The sequence below is a fragment of the Denticeps clupeoides genome, chromosome 1 (assembly GCF_900700375.1).
Source record: "Denticeps clupeoides chromosome 1, fDenClu1.1, whole genome shotgun sequence".
Lineage (NCBI taxonomy): Eukaryota > Metazoa > Chordata > Actinopteri > Clupeiformes > Denticipitidae > Denticeps > Denticeps clupeoides.
This window is the reverse complement of record NC_041707.1, coordinates 18,235,470-18,242,315: the sequence shown is the minus strand read 5'-3', so window position 1 is coordinate 18,242,315 and position 6,846 is coordinate 18,235,470.

Genomic DNA, 6,846 nt, shown 5'->3' with positions numbered 1-6,846 from the left:
TTCCCCTAAAGAGGGCCGCACGCATTCCTAAAAAGAAAGAGATAGTCCGGCTAGGCCTTTTCTTCCGCAAATCCTCCCTTTCCAAAGGACTAAAAGCACCAGCTCTCTTTCTCCCAGTCCTCTTTTTCAGGGCGAAGTGAGAGGGGTGTCCTGCGCTCCTTTTCAGAAGTGAATCCCCCCTTTTTTTTTCAGAGCGGCTCGGAGGGCAACGGGGGAGGACCGATGTTTTGTCTCTTTCCATTTGCTAATTTACATCTCCACAGAGTTCTTATCAAAGTGACCATTGTCAGGCAGAACTACCGAAAATTTGGGGATAAAACCGAGGCCTTACGGTTTTGGAGTGGCGAATTATCTCGCCGTCTCTGTGCCGGTGTTTCTTTGTCTCTCAAGGGGTTAAAATATTGCTGAGATAATGACACATTGTAGCTTAAAAAAAGGATTTTTGGGGGTTTTATATTGTTACATGTTTTGTATGTGCTGCAAAAATAATTCAGATATTTAAAAGAGGATCTTTGATACTCATGTAAGGTGAGTAGAGCTTGCTGTGCAAGGGCAGGATCATTGGAATTTCATCTGTTATGTCAAACAAAAGAAAATAAAGTAAAAAAGGGAACATTTCTTTGTATGTGACTATAAATTAATGAAATGCTACCAGCAAGTGGATTTTTGATAACAATCGGAACATATGCAGCTTTTTTGTTTGCTAATGTAGCTTAAAACCATGAATTTGTAATGTTTTGGGCTGTGAAATAAGATAATTAATTAATAGTAGAGTCTGGGTAGCCTAGTGGGTCAAACACTCGAATATGAACCAGAAGACCACAAGTCACAGGTTCAAACCACACTTACAACATTGTGTCCCTGAGCAAGACACTTAACCCTGAGCTGTTCAGGGGGGCTTTCCGTGTAACTACTGATTGTAAGTCGCTCTGGTAAGTGCTGTAAATGTAAGTTCATTTCCTTAGTAAAGAATGAATCTAAAGCAATTTGACCGTTGGTCACAGCAGCCAGTGTGTAACGTTGTATCAGTGACAGGGTTTTAGGTGTTGGACAATGTGTCAGTAGTTAATGTGTTTGAAATTAAGATTTTTAACATCACTCGGCGTCCAAGATGGGCATGAATATGCTTTCTCTCTCTCCCCCTCTTGTCTTCATCTCTTGCTATTCTCTCTTCATCTGGACTTTCTTACCCCCCTTGAGACAGACAGATACAGAGAGAAAGAGGCAGAGAACGAGAGAGAGACCACCTCCCTTGGTTCTCCTCCCTCTCTGGCCCCCTGGGTCCGGCCTCCTCCTACCCTCTCCTCCTCTCGCTCTTTTCTGGATGAGAATGGTGTGAATGGAGGGGCAGATTTAGTTAAATGAGTGAATGGGTGGAAGAATGGGGCAGGGATGAGGAGGAGGGCAAACTCTCAGAATCATAAAGACCCTGCTGAGCACATAGAGGCCCATTAGCATGCCAGGCCTGACAATACACGCACATGCACACACGCACATGGAGAAATCCACATTTTATACTCACAATCAGCAAAGACGCACACACACGTACACACAAATATAAATACACTGACTGCAATCACAGAGTTACTCTACAGAAACATTTAGAACTAAATATAAATAGTTACTTACATGAGTATGTGTGTGCAAATGTGTGCAAAATCTACTTGTGGTGCTGGGTTTTGCGAAAGTGTGTTCCGTATCATAACTGTGTGTATATACATATGTATTTGGAACATGTGTGGGTATTTATGTTGTGTGTGTGTCTGTGCATGTGTGTGTGAGAAAACATGTGTGATTACTTGTAGTGTTGTGAGTTCTCAGGAAATAAGACTCATGGGGGGTACGACACACACACACACACGCACACACACAGACACATTCAAAACTCTGTCCCTCTCTGACCATAAAGACCAAGCTTCCACCGGTGTAAAAACAGAGTCTGTGAGCTGCAGCAGAGCTGAATGGGAAAATCAAGCAGAAAAATGCAGACCAGGAGCCAATCAAAATGCAGCATGAGCCCACTTCACCGCGGCATCCTTCTGGAGACGGCTCTTCCTCGACATCGGCCCAGACGCTCCGTCACACGCCGGGGAGTCTGGGAAAACGCCGGAGCTTTAACCCATCCAACTCCGGCTGGCTGGGTTCAACATGGAGATTCAACAAAGGACTCATACATCACAGCTCCTGACTTTAAACCCAACTTCTGGACCAGGCCCCCACACAGGTTGAACCAACACTGAGCTAAATGGAACTTTCTGAAAAGTGACGCACAAGCATGAAATTTTCTTTTATTATGGATTTCCCCACAAATAAGCATTTTCTAGAGTAGAAGGGAAAACATGTTGGTTTCAACGCCCACACAGGTAAAATATGAATCCGGTAAAAGTAGAAATCCAACCTTTAAACTTTCACTCGAGTAAAAGCACAAAATGATTTGCCTTCATGATTTGTTATGTTAAGTTTGTTTTGTTATGTCACTATTTATTCTGACACTGATGTCTCATAAGCTTTTCACTAAATGTTGAAGGCCAACATTTTCTGTTTGCTGGACCCAAGTCATTATGAAATAAGAGGATTTGCAAACAGACAACGTTTCATTTGTGGTGAGCTTGATTGCTCCTTGTCTACTTTTATTTTTTTATTGGACCTGTAGCCTGGGTCATAGGTCACGTTGGCCTGCATCACAGTGTGTTTTCCACATGGTCAGAGCAAGGAGACAAGAAGGTGCTCCTGCGTTGTTGCTCGTCTCAGCCAAGATAAAGGAAATGTTGTACGATGTAAGCAGCCAATGTTAGCGGGCTTGTGTGCACTAGTTAAAGTACAGAACAAGTCCTAATCCCTGCGATTTTCTTAAACTGAGCTGGTGATCAGGCTGATGGTGAGTCAAGACACCAATGCGTTTCAACAGGCTCAGCTTCAAAGGTGCATGACACGCACTTGGCCATATGGATACCAGCTTTTGATCTTCAACATGTGTAAACAAGGATATTCTGGTCAGCATCCACAGTGTTTCATTTATTATATTAACTAACATCACTAGTTAATCTTACTGTTATATTTTCAATTGCATGGTACTGGTGTGCAGTTATGGAAATCAGGCTGATCTTAAATATTGTTTCAGAACATGCTTGAGGTCACTGCACGCATACTTTCCCACAGTATATAAAACAGAAAAATATATATATATATTTTATTAGAACTGTTTACATCATGGTTTTTAATGCAGTGTGCATCTGATTGGGAGCTACAAATTAAGCAGTGGATCTTGTTGGACTGGTAAAATGACATTGAGTCAATTGTGCAAAGACAACAAGGGTCCTTGAATGTTGCGAATCGAAAAGAAAAGGATAGAGAAAGAATGGGCGCTCTGCACCTCCCCTGTTTTTCTGTGAACAAACAGAAAACACACACACACATACACAAACACACAGGCTCTTTGCCCTGGGTGAGGGTCCCTGGCCAGACATGATTAATCTCTGCCAGATTGCTGGCACAGAGCGGCAGGAGCACCTTAATTAGGGCCTCCGACGGCCAGCGAGGCGTCATTAGCTAATTGAGTTGGTTTATGCATTTGTGTTTGTGCAAGAGCTTCGAGTGAGGAGGAGGTGGGGGGCTGAGTAGGTTTATTTGCCTCCAGAGGCAGTTTAAAGCCAGCCTGGGGGAGAGGAGAACCGCTCTGAAGTTATACACATTCAAACGCTCAAAGCACACTCACCAGCTGTGGGATTTCCACTGTACACACTCGCTGTATTTCAAATCCACACACACACACACACACACAAACATCAGATACTATCATGTGAATGCACACAAACAAAAAGACACACTGTTACGCAAAGCCACCTATCTGTATCCGCTCAGGTCTTGGCACTAAGCTCTGGTCTCACATCATTTGGTGCGGTGGCCGGCTGTGGTCAGCCGTGTTGAATGTGCCTGACCACCGAATGATGAATCACATCACTGCCAAGCCAGGGAGGAAAAAGAAGGACTAGAAGGGAACAGAAGAACAAGAGAGGGGAGATGGAACGGGGAGTGTTGTGCTTATTGCTTTTCAGTCAAGTTGAGAAACACCACCACTGCTCCAGATGTGGCCAATGGAAGCTCATTTTAAAGTAGGTAAAAGTCACTGATAACACACAACCACCAATACATCTAAAATGACTGAATATTTCTTGTAGAGACATGAGTGCATGAAATCAGTCAAAGGATCTTTCTCAAAGGTGCAGTAGCCTAGTGGGTAAGACACTCGCCTGTGAACCAGGAGACCCAGGTTCAAATCCCACTTACTACCATTGTGTCCCTGAGCAAGACACTTAACCTTAAGTTGCTCCAGGGAGACTGTCCCTGTAATTACTGATTGTAAGTCGCTCTGGATAAGGGCGTCTGATAAATGCTGTAAATGTAAATGTGCAGAGCAGCTCATCATTTGGCCCGTTTGTCACTGAAAAGGGATGGGAAGCTGCAATCCAATGTGAGTTTATCCTGTTGGATGACACTAATTGAACTACAAGATATAAATCACATAACTTCCATTTACCTGATCTCAAGCCAAAAGAAGATTATGGAGCAACATTTTTGTCACTACGTATACTGACATTCCTCAGTGTTTGTTCCTGCAGACAGCACCTTCACCTTTACCCAGAAGAGGAGACCGTTTCTTCAGGGAAAATCTGTGAAAAGCAGCACTGAAGCTGTTGGCTTGTGGATCCCAGCATCTTACAGAAATGATGGCTTTCACATTCTGGATTCATTTTTGTCAATCAAAAAATTTATATATATTTTTTAAAAATGTAGTACAAAGCAAGATTTAACATGTACATTACTCACATTTATTGCACAATATACCAATGAGCAGATTTTCAACCAAAAGTCTTGAAAGAGAGACAGAGCGGGAGAGAACATTCTCAGCAACTCCTTAAAACTGAGACGAGGAGGGAGGAGAAGGACTGTAAGAAAGAGAGACAAGTTTTTCAGGGAGGCCCAAAACTGCATTCTTCACCCTGCAGACAAAGCCAGACTCTTTAGTCGACCGGGCCACGGCCGTCTCCAGCTCAGCACAAAGCCCGCCTCTGTAGGCCGGCAGCCTGTAGCCAGATCTCTGGAAAGAGTTAAAGCAAATCCTTTTCAGCCAAAGAGCGTGTTTACAATGGCATCAAGCTGGAGACGAGAAAGACGGGGCCAAGTATGGATATTAATTCAGTTACTGTAAAGCAGCCATATCGGGGTTACACACACACACACACACACACACACACACACATACACATTCCTTTACTTATGCACAAAGATCATTGGGTCCTGTCTGATCTTAGCGTCCCTAAACGGATCAAGCCAAATAAGCCATTTTATGGTTTCCAGATCGCCACTCAGTTTTTCCTCTAAAATCTCAGTCAGACTCACAGAGACAGATTAGACTCATCTTAGACTAAATGAAGCTCTGAAAGCTCAAGCAAAGAAGGAAATGGTCTGTTCCCAAAAAGATGCCTGTGGGATCTTGTTAACAGGTGACTATTCAGTTAAGTGTTTAAATTGTCATCTATCTTTTAGAGTTTGTGTTTGTGTAGTAAAGAGGAGCCAGATAATGTAATTATTAGTTTTTGTTTATTAGGCTTGTTATTCAGATATTGCAAATATTCATAAAATCCTGGCATAAAGTTAGGAATAATTGATCTCAAATTCATTTGTTGGGCAAATCATGTGAGCCAACCAAACCTTAAAATGCAGTGCCATAATCTCTTGGTTTTTATTTTTAATTGCCTCATCAAATATCGAATACATGTTATAAAAGATACAGGGAAAGAAACACATTTAACAGGGCAAAGTTATAGTGTTATCCAGATCACAGTAAGAAGTGGAATTTATTACAAAATTTTAAATGAAAAAAGTGCACATAGGTGTGGCGTAATAAACTTAGTTTAATGCAGATCTAACTGGGCTCTTAAAGCATTAATATGGGTGTATATAGATTAATATGATACAAAATGGTTAGTAGCCTACTACTGAACAAACTCTGCAATCAAACTGCTGAGGTACATTGTCATAAGAGTAAAAAATGCAGGTCACACATACTGTATTTAATGTGTCAGTACTTGACTGTTGGCCTGTCATTAGTGTGACTGCCCTGGCAACATTTAACCAATAAGATTGTTTCCAGTTTGGAACACATTCTGTTTGGCTGGTGCCTTTACTGTACATATGCAAATATGGATTTAATTGTGTGGAGCTTGAAACAGTTAGAAGCAAATTTCAGTCCGTCAGTGCATGACATCACTCCGATAGGAACGGCCTTGTCTGGTAACTATCTGTGTGAATGCAGCCAGCGGGTGAGCGTGGTAGTCAGGTTTAGATCTGGCCTGAGATCGGTGTGTTGCTTCTTTTTGACAGGGCAGGAGGTGAACTGGCCTCCGATCAGCAGATGGGCGAAGCAGCAGCTGGTGAGGAAAGAGGGGTTTAAATAGATAAATGGCATCAGCTCGAGAGGAATGAATCAAGACACACACAGACACACACGGATACCCTACTACATAGAGAAACGCACACGCGTTTACACACTCTCAGATATACATGGACAGAAATACACACACCTTGCATACAGACCCTCTCAGACATACGTTACCAAAAATACAGATGCACCGAGATACACACACTCCTCTCATACAGTAAATTCCTAGGAGCACATGCACATTCACACACACACAGCTTTTTACCCTCATTCTTTGAAGTGTCTTTATTTTCTGCATCCCTCAAATGTGAACTTGACATTCAAACATGTATTTATCAATTATTGTGATTATATAAAAAGGACGGGTGGAGGATAGAGTGCTTCTGGATGCCCACAATTCAAAA